A 17500-nucleotide genomic window follows, 5' to 3' on the forward strand; every position below is an offset into this window, starting at 1 on the left:
GGAAAGGAAAGGAAAGGAAAGGAAAGGAAAGGAAAGGAAAGGAAAGGCACCCAGGGCTCAGGATGGGAGGTAGAGGGTAGTCCCTGTGGACGAGGGGCAGCCTTTCTCTCTGGTAAACCAAATGGCCCTGGGGAGCCAGCCCCAGAAAAGGGGCTTCAGCCCCCCCTCACCCTTCTTCCATGTGAGAACATCTTCCAGGCTGCTCCCAACACAGCTGCCTTTGGCCATGTGTGGGCCACTCCATCACAGAGTCTTGCTGAGGTCACAGTGGCCACCACTGCCCCGCCTTTGCTGCAGGCCCTATAAAACAAGACCCCTGCAGCTGGCCCACCATTTGCTGAGCATCTAGGCCCTCTGACAATCATACTGTGTGGCAGGAAGAAGTCCAGGAGCAGCAAGATGAGCAGTAACCCTCCTCAATGTGAGAGGAGAGTGATGGAATCCAAGGAAGCACCAAGAAGGAAGGCACCTAACAAGAAGTGTCATGGGCAAAGGATTGGTGTACATACAATATACATTGGTGTACACAGCTTTGCAGGACTACCTGGTGAGCTCCCTGCTTGTCGCGCAGGCTCCATCCCAAGCATTCGTTTGGAGACGCCAAACACCATGGACATCCTGCAGGTTCACCTGCAGGCGATAAAGAACTCTGTTGCAGATTCTCAGGGGTTGCATGAGTGCTTCTTTCCCATCCACCAGCCATTGTGTGAGAGGTGGCATCCCTTCTGCACAGAGTCTCCTTCTGGTTGCTGCACTGGGGTGACAGGAGGAGTCCCCAGGGGCCACCATGAGCCTTTAACATTTGTGAAAATAGACTGAGGGGTGAAAATAGTGGTGTGCAAGTGATTATAGGTGGCTAATTTCTTACATTAAGAATGAGTTTCTATATATGAGTAATTGGTAACGACAGACATGGAGAAGGCTGAGGTACTCAACAACTTCTTTGCCTCTCTCTGTACTAGTAGATGGGCTTCCCAAGTCTTTCATTTCCCTGAACCCATAGACAGAGGCTGGAGGATCAAAGTCCCACCCAAAGTAAGTGAAGACCAGGTTCAACACCACCTGATGAATCTGAAGAGGTACAAGTCTATGGGACCTGATGAAGTGAATCCCAGAGTCCTGAGGGAACTGGCTGATGTAGTTGCCAAGCCTCTCTCCATCATAGCTGAAAAGTCCTGGTAGTCAGGCAATGTCACTGGTGAGTGGAAAAGGGGAAACATCATGCCCCTACTCTTCAACGATTAAAACAAAGAATTAAACAATGAGCACTACTCTCCAACAATTAAAATGATTAGGAGACATTTCTTCTCAGAAAGAGTGGTCAGGCATTAGAACAGGTTGACCAGGGAAGTGGTCGGGTCACCATTCCCGGGGGTGTTCAAGGAAAGGTTGGACCTGGTGTTTAGGGATATGGTTTAGTGGGTGACATTGATAGTAGGGTGATGGTTGGACCAGATGATCTTGGAGTTCTTTTCCAAACTTAATTGGAAAGGGGAAGAGAGAAAGAAAGAGAGAGAGAAGGAAAGAGAGAAAGACAGAAAGACAGAAAGACAGAAAGACAAGAAAGACAAGAAAGACAAGAAAGACAGAAAGACAGACAGACAGAAAGAAAGAAAGAAAGAAAGAAAGAAAGAAAGAAAGAAAGAAAGAAAGAAAGAAAGAAAGAAAGAAAGAAAGTGAGAGAAAGGAAGAACATAAACAGAAACATTTCAATGTATCATAACATTCGGGTTATGTGCAAACCTATCCAGACAGTGGTTATAAGAATAAATTAAATTAAGTAATGCTCGCAATATATACTTACAGATAAAGAGATGGGACTGCTCATAACAACACAAAGTAAAGCTTTAAAATATCTCTATGCAGTTATGAAACCCCCTTTCTTAAACTGTATTTGTAAGAGAAGTGCAGTAAAACTCAAAATAGCAAGCAACAAAGAGTGCAGGGCGCAGCCACCCAAAGCAGACACCTGAGCAGTGCCTCAATGTTCAGAGTGCAGCAAAATCATCCAACTTCCTCTGCCCAAGTTCCTATACTGCCAATGAAGTAGGGACTCAAATACAGTGCACTGGATAAGGACTCAGAATCTTTCACCACAGTCTTTCCAAAACAATTTCTCTCTTTAACTATATATTTTTTTCTATATACTTTAGAATACATAATAATTGTTGAATCCCTCTATATAATCAAGGAGTAGCCTTTAGGGAGAAAACTGCTTAATTTTTGTCTATTGAGGACCTAGGTTTCTTGACTGATTATAATGCAGGTTAAACAATTATGCTAAGGATTTTCATTTGCTGACTACAAAATTTAGTTGGGAATCATAGTTTGATCCCAGGCTGCCTCTATCCCCCATACATTCAGAGGTCTGAAATTCCTGCTAATACACTCTGCTGCTGGTTCTCATAATTTTATAAGCTCTTCAGAAATCTCTTGTTTGGGGAAGATCTAGAATTAAATATTTGTTTTTGATAAGTTACAGCCAAAAGTTTTCACTTTCCTTATTTATTTTTTTAAATGAGATTAAATGATTATTAACTCTATCTTATTGTAGTTTCAGATACAGTAAGTTTCCCCTTTTCCACTATCAACTCATTGGCCAAAGTATAAAAAATACCAGTACAGGTTTTATTTCCTGATAGTAAAAATGTAGAGATCATTTTTTTTTTTTCTTTTTTTTTCTTTTTATTTATTTTTTATTTTTTTCTTCTTTCAGATTGTGTACTCTCTAACTACCAGTACTATTGGAGTCAACAATGAGATTTTTCATTGTTGCCTCTCAAAGGGAGGTAGAATTATTATTCCAGTTTTCTTTTTTTTTTCTTTTCTTTTTTCTTTTTTCATATTGCCTTAGAATAAAGAGTTCTTAGAACTTTTTCTTGTGATTCTAAACATACAATGACTTGTGAAGAATTTATTCATCTCAGATAAAGCTGGATGTATCCTAAAAATTAATGCTGTTACTTATACATTGTTTTGCATTGTGTAATTGAATTCAGTGGTTGTGAAAGCCTTGGAGATTGAATTCATTTGTTTATATTTTCACAAAGTGAGTGTTGGAAGTGCAGGTTTGCCCACCTAGCCTGAGTAGCGGGCCTCAGGAGAGGCCTGCTGCAGGACTCAAAGCAGACTGTGGTCTTCAGATCCATTAATTTCCTGGGTTTTGTGAGATTAAGTGCAGAAATCATAACCAGATGCTCATAGTAATTCTTCCCAGTGTTAGGCATCTAACTTAGAGACATATTACAGACATATTCCCATTAGTCCACACTGTTATAGGAGTGGAGGATAGGCAATCCAGGAGACCATGGGCAGAATCACCCTCTGTCTCCATTGACCTTACAGGGTATTTGGACATCTCACTTTACGCATCTAGCATCATATCTTGCATTTTCTGTGTCTGAGTGTACAAGCACCCACTTTGTATATGCTGAGGAACAGCCTCCAGATGTTACCGGGTCTGAACTACTGCAGAGAAGGGCAGAAGACACTAGAGCCCATTATTGGTCCCCTGGGCCAGCTGTTCCCCAAGAGTTAGTTTAAGCTCCACACTGACCTTTTCATTCAGACTACCAGTTTCTCAGAGCTGTATCAAATCTGGTAGCTGAAGTGGCAAACTAATCACTTGCATGTAGTGCATACTGCTGCAGGCACTGGGGTGATAAATTGTCCAATTTTACTAAGCAAGGTTGCTCAGATAAAAGAGACTCACGATAAGGGTGTATACAGCTGTCTTTGTTATGGACTAAACAATAATAGGCATGGTTCTTGCACTTTTTTATTTTTATTTTTAATTGTCAGAGTGCTTCTGAAAAAGGGAAAACACCTTCAGTGAGAAGATTTTAAAAGCTGTAATTTGCATAAATATTTTAGAACATTTTTGAAGTAACAGCTGTCATGAAAGGCTGTATTTCCATTTGTTTACAAAAATAGGAAATCATTATCATTTTGATGTCCCCTGAGAACTGAAAAATACATATATAAACACAGAGCAGATTAACACCAAGGTTAAGTGTCCTTGCAGTCACAATAGCTGACCTGCCCCTGCTGCAGCTGTGAGACAAAAGTTTATACTTTCACATTGGCCCCCATGATAATCTCACTTTTATATTTAAATTATTTAATATTTTAATTTTATCTTAAGTAAATAACAGGAGCTGTACATTCTTTTCTAACCTAAGACTATGTCCCCTAACATTCAGGTGTTCAGAACATTTGCAGATAGTCTCATTTTTTTTTTTCTTTTATAGTAAATTTATTTATTCAGAATGTCAAAATGGTTTTCATACGTGCAAAATATACATAATGTATAGTTTAGCTTAGTTGTAATAAGACAACAAAATTATATGTGCTGAAGCCCCAGATATGTATTACTGGGCATTACATATTGATATTCAGTAACAAGACATTCTGGCATATGCAATATCAAACTTAGGTGAACATCCTCACATAAAAGTGACAAAGCAGACAGGTTTCATTTCAGGTTTGTGTGAGATCTAGCTTTTCATTCAGAACAGTACATGGCAGTGCATGAAGTTTCTTTTACATCTTTTATGGTCATCTAAAAATTATATATGTAGTCAAACTGGATAATATGTCTGCTTTTATTTTTGTTGTGGATAGTCACCCATTGAGGACTATTTCTACCATTATTCCTCACTTACCAGCTAACATCAATCTAATTTATGTCCAGGGAAGATATTTTTAGAAAGACATTATAAGATTAATATAGTCATTTGAATATTTTGGTTTCACAAAATCCATTTTGTTTCACTGAAACAAAACAATCATTTTATTCATACACTCATGCCATTTGAGCTCTGGATAATAGTATGCAGCACCAATAAAATTTTTAGGTCTGTCTCAGCTGCTGATGTTAGTGCCACATCTATGGGACCTTAGTAGTCAGCTTTGCTGTGATTGGTTCAATGTCTAAAACAGCCAAGGGTAAATACGAAAGGGAAAAATATTTGAAATCCTGTCTATTCCTGGAATAAGACACCTATACCAAGATGTGACTAAGGGCACTTGAAAATGCTTTCTCACTCCTTAGTCTGCAGTCCCTCATGGGAATGGTAGCTGGCTGGCTTTTTTTCTTTTAAAAGCAAAGTGAAGGAAGCTTCAATCTATGCTGGTCAGGGAACTCACCCTGGTTCTGTGACCTATTCAGTTCCCAACTAACTTTTAGCTCCTATGGAACATGTAACTCAGTGTAGCCTAACGTGCAAGATTCAGAAACATTTAAGATGGGTGTCAATCTGAGTTCAGATGCAAAGCAGAATAAATCTGTAACTGGTGTTAAAAACACTTATGCCAAATAGGGAAAAGATTTATTTATTTTTTTTTCTATGCTTCTGTGCCTGTGGCTATACAATGACTCTTGATGCACAGTACATCAACAGTCATCAAGCTACAGAGGCCCATCTTGTTCGCTCTCTTTCTAAAGCTGATACATCAATTAAAGAGAAAAGTAGAGAAGAAGCTCTCCCAGTCTCTGAGGAAAGAAAAGCTGCAGAAACAATGGACAGGATCTGAATCAGCTAACTCCTTTCTAAATGTTTTGTAACTACTCCTTATACTGTCACTGGAGAGAGACAGATGTCTTAGAAAATACCCAAGAGTGTGAACCACATGGATTTTACTATGCTCCAAATAAAGGAATAATGGAAACATTGTATTTTCCTTTTTGTTTGTTTTGTTGTTTTAATGGTATCTGCACTAGATTACATCCTTAGGATCCCACATCCACAGTAAGTTTTTCTTCACAACAATCATGTTGCTGTTTACATCCTGAGCTCTTAATAACAAAAAATTTCCTACTCAAAATATCTAAGATATATCCTGGAGTTTCAACACAGAACTGAAGTTCAGATAGCCCCTCTGCTGCTCAGACTGTTTCTACAACACAAGAACATGACATAGAAAAATTAAGCATGGAGTCAATACCCACAAATGTTTAAGGTAGAAAATTGTGCACAGGAGATTATGGAAACTATAAATATCCATTGAACTACTGATCTAATCCAGGCATCAGGCTTTTAGCTGTAATATTTCAGGTGTTTCCACCTCTATGCCTCTATTAGGTTTCACATTGACTCCACTAATAATGGTTTTACAGGCAATGATCAGGGTATGTAGGAAGATGGAACTGGTACAACAAAGATAACTGAGGGCTGAGAGGTAAAATGAGTTATGTTGTAGAAAGGCATTGAGGTAATTTGGGAAGTTAAATGGTGATATAAGAGAGTTAGTGTGTCAAGGGAGAACAGATATCCTACAGGGAAAGAGAACGGTGCATGGGGAAAGGAGTCAAAACTATGAAGGAAAAAAGGGTGATCTGATGGCCCATGGCCAGGAGTGAGGTGTTCATGTATGATAACAAAGTATGACCTACAGGCTAGTGGTAGTTTGGGATGCTTTGCTAAGGAATGTGTTTTTTGGGGGGAGATCTTTTTTTGACATGAGTCTCTTAAGCCATTATGCTTAACATTTCAGGCCCAAGAATCTACTTTGTAGGGACAAGGGTTTGGTTCTGAGTTCATTTTAGCACCTGAATCCCTTTCAGAACAGTGTGTAACCAAGGGTGAAGTCCAGCCTTAATCACTGAAACCTGAAGAAAATCTGTTTTGATATTGAAGTCACATTGCAAGCACAGTTTCCTATGAAGGAAAAATCTTCTGAGGGGACAGTTGCAGATGGTGGTCAGCAGTGAGTGGTGAGGAATAGTGCTGAATCCAAAAATATATGCATTTTTTAATAATAACAAATATATAAATTTGGTTTGTGTTTTCTTGTTGGCTGACAGGTTGTTAAAAGCAAACAAACAAGCAAAGCAAGTGTTGCCCTACATTTAAATATTTTGGATAGAAAATTGCATAGTTTTGAGTTTGGAAGTTTCATATTTACTTGGGAAACTGGTTTAAAATATAACAAGAAGAGCAACCTTTCACTACTCTGTTAGTCTTCAGGATAGTTTAAACATAATATGTTGGTGTAACAACACTGCCAAGTATTTTCAAGTGGTTTAAGTAAGACTAATTTATACACATTATAAAAAGCATATGATTTCTACAATATGTAGAGTTTGAAAGGGTACATAATTAACAGACAGGAGGCCCAAAGAAAGCATAAGTATGTCTGAAGTTGGTCAGGAGTCTCTTTATCTATATAGACTTTGTAATACTCGTACATCTTACCTAAAGTTTCTGTTAGAAATATAAAAATATGACACGTACTGTGGTGATAAATTAGTGGAGTAAAAAATAATTGGATGATACAGCCAGTCTATATTTACAACTAAACTTCCCATAAATGTGGGCATCGAAATATTATTTTAGCTCAATGCTTTACTGTAAATAATAGTGTAAACCTGGCTATTGTACTTTAAGAAGTAGATTAAGTCGGCTAGTGCAGTATTTTAAGGAATTCGATATCGGGGCACACTTATAGTAGGATAAATCCAGATTTAGCCTGGGAAAGGGGTACACTGACAGAAAACAAAATTTAATCTAATTAAAAAAAATACAGATTAGCAGTTGATAAAGACGGAAAAATAAGAATCTGATGTCATTTGGATTATAACATATTACATTCACTTAGAAAATATTAGGAAATTATCTCACAGAAGCATGATTTAATATAGATTAGAATGCTAGAGAAGTTACAGTTTCTTCTGTTCTGATATGTTTTGCTATGATAAAAGGCTGGCAGGGTTGGTAGGAAAAACTTTGCACATTGTATATAAACTGCACAACCTTTGCTGTATCAACTTTATGCTCCAATAAACAAGACAATAATGACAAATTATCAAAGCAGGCCTCAGATGTGACCCTCAATTGGAAGAGCAGCAATTTAATGAAGACAAAAGCTAGGTGAAAGCTGCTAATATCATTTACTGATAAACAGATTTTCTCAAGAGGCTCCTAGCTCAATCCCCCGAGGCCCCATAAACCTGCATAATTCCATTTAAAATATTGTGCAATTCACTAAATTAGTCTTTGAACATCCTTACTATCCAATTACGAAGCCCCAGCATGGACAGAATAATGAAATTTTTCAAACTGTGGAATGCATGTGGTCTTAACAAACTTATGACAAACACTGAAATTAGCTTTCAGTTTTGAAGCCAAAGTAGACTATTGCTAATGCTTCAAGACAGAAAGAAAACAATAAAACACAATTCCAGTGGTTAAGCAGGATGTACAAAAAATAAATCTTTGATTTATACAGAATTCTCAACACAGCTTACCTTCAGGAAAAAAAAAAAAAAAAAAAAAATCATAAGAACTTGAATAATGTTTTTGCATTTGCAAGCTATTTGGCCTGCTTAAGTTCTAGTAAAAGCTTTACTGAATAAAGGGTACAAATACCTCCTGGACAGTTTTATCTTCCAGGCAGACAGAAAAAGGGGAGAGTTTCAGAAGTTAAATTTATTTCTGTTCAAGCATTGCAAGCTGCATTATTAAAGTCATTTGTCATGGTTTGAATATTTCTGCCTGATTCACCATTAAATTGGCCTTCTAATTACAAACTTTGTCATGAAAAGCAGTTGGCCTTCTTCATTCACCAGAAAACTTCTATCCCTTAATAGCAGCTTGGTTCAAAAAATAAGGAAAACATTACTATTTTTAAAATATAAAATTGATAGGATAAGCAATAACATTACAAAAAAAAAAAAAAAAAAAAAAAAAAAAAAAGAAAGAAAGAAAGAAAGAAAGAAAGAAAGAAAGAAAGAAAGAAAGAAAGAAAGAAAGAAAGAAAGAAAGAAAGAAACCATAACAGAAACAAAATATATTAATGACTTCAAAAGCAACCTAGAAAATATTCAGAAATTATTTTAATGAAAAGATTTATTAATTTGGATGTTTATTAATTTGGAATAAGTATTCTGCTCTTTCAAAATACAAATTCATTTATTGTGATTGCATACACAAAACAAATGAATCCATGTAATTTAGGAATTCAGGACCATGTATAGAAATGCTTGTGCATTCTTGTGCACAAATTTGGTAAATATGTGCATTCATTTAGAATGATTATGCATACCAATGTTTTCACTGCACTTGTAAAAGGCTAGGCAGATATCAAACTGTGTTCACATACCAGATATACCCATGCAACTGTAATTGTGACATTGTGCATGCAATTGTGAATTACTTTCTTTGATAGCTGTGGTATGCCAGACACTTCTGCTTGTGGTTCTGTACAGTGAACTTTCAGCTTCACTGTGTTCAGCTTATAGGTCAAATATTACATGCTGCTTTTAAAGGTAAACATTGGCTGTTTAATAGAAATTTTGATAAAATACTTTTCCTCTGTGACAAGTATTTTAATCACAAGAATCCATTAAACAGGCCACATAGAATATATTGCCTATACACTAACATATATGTTTATATATTTTTTTTAAGATTTCAATTATTATTATCTATCTCAATATTTTAGGAAGCTGAGGCTTTGTGCCTTTCTCTGTAAAACTGATGTTGAGCCTACTTTCATTTGCAGAATAATTATGGAAAACTTTTTAATGTAGGCTTTTAATCAAGACTTGGTATCATTCTTTTCTCCTTAGGCCCTTGTTGCCCTAGCATTAAAAGAAAGATTTGCCACACTACATTATGTCAGCAATTCTAGCAGTTCCAATAACTCCCTTTCAATATTTGACAAAAGATCAGGTGAAAAATCTTCCCAGTGTATCCAAACAAAAGATGTAAAACTTTGTTAGCTATATCTAAACCCATGCCAGGATATCATGTTGACCTTGTCTTCTAAGAGAAAAATGACGTTTGCTTAAAACAAACATGCTTTAGCAGGAGTTTAGATGACTTGGGTCCTTAAAAGTCAGACCAACCTATTACTTTACTCCGATTTTTACCCTTGTATCCTCCCTTGACAAATGACAGCCTGTCAGGCATGTCCAAAAAAGCCATGAATATGACCATCAGAAAAGGTGATAAGATGAGGAACCAAAAGGCAAAGTAAACTGTAAGGACTTTCTATCTTTATTATTTTCCAGGACTGCTATTGCCAACACAATTATGTGTCTGAGACAGCTGAACAAGAACCAGCAGAAGACAGATAGGAACAGATACTGAATATGAAAATATATAAAAAAGATGAGAAAAAAAACAATGCAAAGGATGGTCCTCTATTATTTGTTACTATATTTTTTTAAACAGTTTTTTTTGTTTGTTTGTTTTTGGTTTTTTTTGAGACCAATATTCTTATGAAGCACATTGCACTCCGTTTACCGAAACAACAACTTACTGAAACAGTTGAACAATATTGTCAAACCTATGGTTTGATTTTGGATGGTCCTTTGTGGAGACAGGAAATGAAATCAATGATCCTTGTGGGTCCCTCCCAACTTAGGAAGTGTATATGATTCTATAACAGTCATAGGAGAAATTAATGCAGGAAGAAGCAGCAAACACATTTACAAAGATGATCGGGTTCTCCGTCAAAATAAGTTACAATTCTTCATGGTTCAGAAACTTATGAAATAAAAAAGCCTGCAAGTACAACTTCCAGATCAGCATGTATAAATAACTGACTGGCTAGTGTCCTAGAGTGTTACAAGAAACCTTAGGTCCCTCTGCAGTCTATCTGAGAAGCCTGTGGGATGAAGCATTTTGCTTTGACTACAACTATACATGGTCCTGAATCCAGATTTATCCTAAACTGCAGACTGTGAATCCAAATTCACTAATCACGACAATATCATGGATACCAGCATTGCTGAAAAATCCTTCTGGTTCAATACAAGAATATATTTAACTGCAGGATAGTTTGTTTCACAGAGGATGTTCTCACTGGCTGTAGTACGTGACTGAGGTCATGGCAGGGCATAGGATGTGGTAGCAGCAAGTTTTCACAAAATGACAGTGAGATACATGCAGAAAGGGAATGATAAATAGACCAGAATCCTACATCTCTGAGAACAAAGGACTTAGTTTATTGGATTTCTGTCTGTCCTTTCCCAGTATAATCCTTCTTCATAGTCTTCTTCCCCAGTCCCACTGCCTGTCTCCATGAAATACAAGTTACAAGGCTACCTGTAAGTTGGCAGGGCTACCAAGTTAAAGAAGCTGTAACTTGGTAGCCCTGCTAAATTGGGTTTCTCCTACTCAGAGTGAAGTAGCTCAAAATAATTGTTTCTGGATTGCCTATGGGACCATGTTGATTCCAACATTCTCTGCCAGCTTGCATCTGAGCATCCTTGCTAGGGAGGGCTGTTGGGCTACTCTAGACAAAGGTCAGCACAGGAGCCAACTTTGGGGTCCACCAGGGATTTTGGTATAGTGTAACTTTGAGACATCAGCTGCTATTGCAGTATATACAGAGCCAAAGAAACTAGTATCTCTGCCAGCAAAGAGAGAAGGCAACATCAAAACATAACTTCCTGCAGGCAGATTGCTAGCATACCTGACCAGATGGTTAGAGAATGCCTAGATTTTGTCTCCTTAAATACAAGGATCTGGAGAAAATCAGGGGCTGTATTGCTGTGAGAAGAATTGCTTTATACTTTTACTTTCCTATCATAGCAAAACTACTTGAGGAGAGGGAGAGAAAATACACAAAAAGATATTTCAGATACAGATTCTATCTTTGAAAAGTGTCGAGCACAATGGAGTCCTGACTATTTTCTAGTTATCAGCTTAATGAAAATTATAAATGAAAATTATAAATAAAAATTATAACTAATAAGAATACAATGGTGGAAGGAAGCCTTTCTCAGAAATAAAACATATTGCCATGATTGTAAAAGATTAACATTTTTCTTGTTAAATGATGAGCTCGCTTTTTAATATCAGCATTATAATAGACTATACTATGAATCTCTTTATCATACCTAAAGCACTGTTAATTCATCTTTCATGAATATATTAGAAGAGAGAGTTTTCCCATAGGCAAACACATCATACATATTTGCAAATGTCTTACATAATGATGCAAACACTATGCATAGAGAGTAGCTGTATTATGGTGAGAGGGAGAAACAAGACATGCACAAAAAAAAAAAAAAAAAAACAAAAAAAAAGACTTTCATTCAATTTCATTAAATACTTAAACTGACAAAATAAAGTCCAATTTGCTGTATATAAATCTTGCAAGCAAGGAAAAGGCTGCCATTTAAATTTATTCTTTAGTTTAAATTCAGCTGTTCATAATAAGGAGTTGATGACTGTAGATAGAACAAATGATTTGTTAACGTGTCGATTGCATTTGTTCTTATAATAAAACACTGCTCATTTTCCACTTATATCTACTAGCAGATTCCTAAATATCTTCTTGTTTGGGAAACAGTGCATGCATGATACTCTGTTTAAGAAAATTTTATTGATATACTACTGTATGGAAATGAAATTGGAAATCACAGCCACAGACACAAAATAAATAGTAGTCATTTTATTTAGCTTGTTACCATCTGCTCTAGTCCAAGAATATTACCTTAACAACAGACTGAATTCATAAAGAGTTACATAAGGGCCTTGTTGTCAAACATGAAGACAACCCATTTAGTGGTTGTTTTACATCTGCCCTGGAAGTTTTCTTTCATTGTCCACCAGTTCCTGGATCTTCTTATAGCCATTGTTTAATTTGTGCTCTGTTTTATGAATGACACTTGTACAGGCCTCATGGGGCTGCTGATAGAAGTGTGGTGCTCTTCTTCCCTTGTGTCAATTCTTTTGCAAACCTTTATAATTAGCCACTTAACAAATTGAGGAAAATGAATCTGTGTTTGTGAAGTGCTAAGTCAACCATACAACAGTCAAAGCTGATACATAAAATGTCACGGCACTCAGCTGTCCAAAATGTTAACAAAACCTCCATTATGGTGGGTTAATACACTGAAATGAGGTATACAATTACCAAATGAACCTACAAATGTTAGAAATATTTTCTTCAGTTAAAAAATAGTTTCAAAATGAATAATTTTAATTTCAATGTCTTTCTCGAAGAAAGACATTGCCTATGAAATGAAATTTTAAAACACTGAGTTAAATATCATGGCTTAAAGACTATGCCAGCCAACCTCAGTGCTTTGTCTATAGGACTTTAAGGGATGAGCATCAGCTCAGCAGTTGTCTCTTGCAGAGAAAATGTCCCAGCTTTTAGTATGTCACAATTTTCCACATTCCTGTGAGATATACCACGGTTAATTTTCTGACATTAGCTTAAATAAGTAATGCTGTTTGTAACATAAATATTGCTTACACTCACACATTTTTTCCCTACTAAACACCTTTTTACTTTTTTTTTTTTTTTTTTACCCTTTTTTTTTGTCAACTGAAATACAATATTTTCTTTTGGTTTTTGTTCTGAAGTTTTTCAGATCAAAACCTTACATTTTATGCTCTGAGGTTAGCTTGTTTTATGTCAATATGATTTCAATAAAATCGTTTTTAAAATGAAATAATATTTTCTACTCAGTCTTTTTTTCAATTATATTTTTATCTGATTGTTCTATCTTTAAGATAGCAAAAAGATTTTAGTGTTAATTTCATATGCATAAATGAATATATATGTACACACATATGTGCTAGTACATTTCTGTAAATGTCTACCCAGAGTTCACCACACTGTGACAGCTATCAGTCTGCCTAAAGGTTTGCATCTTATTTACATGAAGTATATTTCACCTATTGCAGAAGCAATCTTTGAACCAGGAATAGGAATCAGAGACTCCCCATTCTCAGGTGAGTGATTTAACTACTGAGCTCAATTAGTCATGACATCTTTTTCCTATGTAGTGGGAGGACACCAGTAAGGCAAGTGGAACAAGCCCTCCCCCTGAACAGATGGTTGCTCATTGATTAGAGGCTCCCCTGAGATGTGGGAGTGGTGGGTTTGAACCTCTGCCAATGGAAAGGGAATTAAATCCACATCTTTAATTTGAGTCTGCCTGCCGCTGAAGGGGAAAGCTGCACCATGAAGACATCTTGAAAGAAAGAGTGCTCTTTGAAAAAGGATATAATGTAGTTCACTGAATCTGGAAATGTGATTTCAGGCTGTGAATTCAGCTTGATGTTGCCCCTTTGTTAAATAAGGTTCCTGAACAACTGGAACATACAACTAATTCCTCCAAGCATTTCAGATTTGCTAGCCAGGACAATGTGACTAGTAGACTGGCTCCGGTGAATGTTGTAGTGATGGCACATTGATCTGAACTGTCTAACCACATCCAGGTACTCTGCAAGAGGTTTAAATCCAGAACACAGCTTTGTGGATTTCACTTCAAGCTTTTGTATTTCTGAATTTTGCATTTCCAAAAGGGTTTCTATGCTATGGAAAAGCTCCCCAGCAGCGAAGTCAGTAGTAAAAATATTCACCTTTTTGTAGGCCAGCTCCATATGAATGCAATATACAGTTTTAGAGAACAAAGGCCTGCATTTGAGTATGGTGATGAAGTGTTTCTCTACAAGGTTCCATCTAGAGTAGCTAGAGTTGTAAATGTACAAAATAGGAGTGTCTTTATGTTCATTGGGTGGTTAGAAAGAAAAAGAGGTACTTCTCCTACGCAGTAATCAGTGATGAAAAATAGTTTTACAAGATGAAGGACCACTCTTCCCACTCTACATGCAAATTCTAACACTTGTGACTGCACAGCTCAGTGTCTGAGGTATGCTACTACAGCAGATACTTGATTCCTGAATTCATGCAGCAACAAGTGAGACTAGGGAGTGTGCATGTATTCAGAAAGCCAACACCTAATATGCAGCATGTTAGCATTCTTCAAGCCTCTCAATGACTTGCACTGCTATAGCATCAACACCAGCCACGAGAAACATCCTTCCTTGATCTGGGCAGCTCTTACGGGAAGGAGGCTGGAAAATGCTTACGACAGATGTGGTGCAGTACATATCTAACATGAAAGGAAGGTTGGTGGACAGAGGAAACACGTAGATCAGACTGTGAACATGATAGGGTTGGTCATGGCAGAATAAAGACTTAGGGAGTTTGATTGCATATTGGTAGGTATCGCTACTGGTTAGAGCAGTGAAAATGACGGAAATGGCTTCTCATGCTGAAGATGTGAAACTGGTGAAATAAGGTGAGCAAAAGTTTACTAATGGCTGCAGAGAGTAGCTTGATATGGGCAGCTGAGGATAGGTGCAGGAGTGCAGAACCTGAAGCAGGAGGGAGATAAGACACACCTTGTGCTGTAAGTAGAGATACATACCAGTGAGATCTTTAGGGGATAGCAAGTCCCCATCTTTACAGAAAAAATCCTGCCTTACAACCCCCTTTTGGAACACAGTTTTTACTGTGATTCCCACTTCCTTTATCTTCCAAGTCATAAATTCCACTGAGGCTAATGAGGGAGATAGCAGTATTATTTTCTCTGAATGCAATATGTACCTACATTTTCTAGCTTGATATTATTCTATCTGACTACAGAGAATTAAATCAAAGAGGCTGCTAGGGAAAACCAAGCTAGAAACAAAACAATGACAGAGATGAGCTATCTCTAGAGAAATGTCAAGTGACAGGAAGAAATGCAGGGCAATATTAATGGTGAGACATTCACCTGCTTGTCTTCAGTCAGGTTAACAGGTGTGTTTTCCCTGACCAAAGCCTAAGAGGAAAATAAAATTAAATTGTTTTAAAAAAATAAATAAATCCCTGGATAAATAAAGGGGGAGGGGAGAGTACTTAGTTGCAAGTAAATGCTTCAGGGAGGCAGCGAAAGGCAAGTGGGGAAGCAGTAACTGCCTCTGTCTCCTAGGCTAGGAAAGGGATGTCCACTCTGAAAAGAAGTTAACAAAACTCACAGGAATAAGCATGATTCAGAAACTGGTCTTCTTCTGTTTTATCTGCCTTCTCAGAATGTTGTGTACTTTGCAATGAATAAATAATGCTCTGTTTTGAAGAAGCGGCCTTGTAGGTGCCAAATGCAGTCAGATCTGTTGCTTTTTCACAGGTGGAAAAATGGAAGGCTGTAGCCCAGTGATCTAGTGTAGGGACTGTGCAATTATATCTGGAGTGGGACCGTGAAACCTCTCACTAGTAAGATGCACTCGGGAGAGATGAAAAGGTTCTAAAATGTAGCTCACCAAAAGTGTTAGCCACTATGTTAGGAGTACTGGAAATTTTACTCTTTTGCTTCTCTCAAGCTGTGGACCCAAGAGAACAGACGCTGTATATGTATGGTGCAGCAGGGTCTTCAATGGTTTAGTAACTATGCAAATTCCTAGGAGGAATTAAAAAATCACAAAAATAAAGAAGACAAAATAATGGGTTGGTATCCCACCTGATTTCAAAATAAGCGAAGAACTCATCCTGGACACTTGCAAATATGTGGGACCCTGGAAGATGAAAGATATTTTGATGAGTGTTCATTAGGGTTGCAAATGTTCATTAAAGTGCTGATAAGTATTTTCACTTGTAAATAACAATTGAAATCCACTGCAAATCAGTAATAACCAAAAGTGGCTGCCAGCTTAGTACTGTGTATCACCTAAAAGATTCATATACATCATAGGGGCTATTTCCACACTTACTTATTGGAAGCATCAGCAATGAAATTACTCTTAAAGGAAGAGAACAATAACATAAGACTGTTAAAGATGTTTTCTCTAGGAGGAAAAAAAAAAAAAAAAGGAAAATATTTCAGAACAATATTTAAGCTTCTTCTATTATAAACTCTATTGCCCTTATTCTATGACTAGAGCTGATTTCTAGTGCTTTGATTGTCTGGTACATCACATCACACTGAATTCCCTTCTAAAAATATATATATACACCTATAAAATTTCTACACATACAAACAGACCTTAACTATTATCCTGGTTTCAGTTAGGACAGAGTTATTTTTCCTCCTAGTAGCTGGTAGGGTGCTGTGTTTTGGATTAGGATGAGAAGAGTGCTGATAACATGCTGATGTTTTAATTGTTGCAGAGCAATGCTTACACTAAGCCAAGGACTTTTCAGCTTGCTCTGTCCTGCCAGCAGGCAGGCTGGGGGTGCAGCAAGAGCTGGGAGGGGACAGACCCAGGACAGCTGACCCAAACTGGCCAAAGGGGTATCCCATACCTTATGGCATCATGCTGAACAATAGATAGGGGTGGCTGGCTGGGGTGGGGGGCCGGCTGCTCGGGGTTGGGCTGGGCATTGGTCAGCAGGTGGTGAGCAATTGCATTGTGCATCACTTGTTTGTACATATTATTATTATTATTATTTTCTATCTTAATAAACTATCTTTATCTCAGCCCACAGGCTTCACTTTCCCGTTTCTCTCCCCCATCCCAGAGAGGGAGGGGGGAGGGTGAGCGAACGGCTATGTGGTGTTTAGCTGCCAGCCGGGTTAAACCACAACACTATACAGTTTCCTTTCCCCATCTAATTGTTGTGTTATTGAGCCATATTGAATTATATCTCTTCTAAGCATGCATCACACAAGTAACTTACAATTTACTCTGTTTATTAATTCCCCCTGGCAAGTTGAAATTTTAAATAAAATGCTCTAGAATATATGACCATGATGAATTGAAACAAA

The 17500-nt window shown here is 37.3% G+C and overlaps 1 long non-coding RNA gene across 8 annotated transcripts in view; it reads right to left on the reverse strand.

Moving 5' to 3' along the window:
- LOC118163342 overlaps nucleotides 1-17500 on the reverse strand; it is a 198272-nt gene that overhangs the window by 76237 nt on the left and 104535 nt on the right. For 6 of the 8 annotated variants that reach the window (XR_004748999.1, XR_004749010.1, XR_004749002.1 and 3 more), the window contains one exon: nucleotides 16256-16310. The exons of the other annotated variants lie outside the window; for them this stretch is intronic. This is a non-coding gene — a long non-coding RNA (uncharacterized LOC118163342). The remainder of the gene's footprint in view (nucleotides 1-16255; nucleotides 16311-17500) is intronic. 8 annotated transcript variants of the gene reach the window in all.

This window comes from Oxyura jamaicensis, chromosome 1, assembly GCF_011077185.1.
Source record: "Oxyura jamaicensis isolate SHBP4307 breed ruddy duck chromosome 1, BPBGC_Ojam_1.0, whole genome shotgun sequence".
Classification (NCBI taxonomy): domain Eukaryota; kingdom Metazoa; phylum Chordata; class Aves; order Anseriformes; family Anatidae; genus Oxyura; species Oxyura jamaicensis.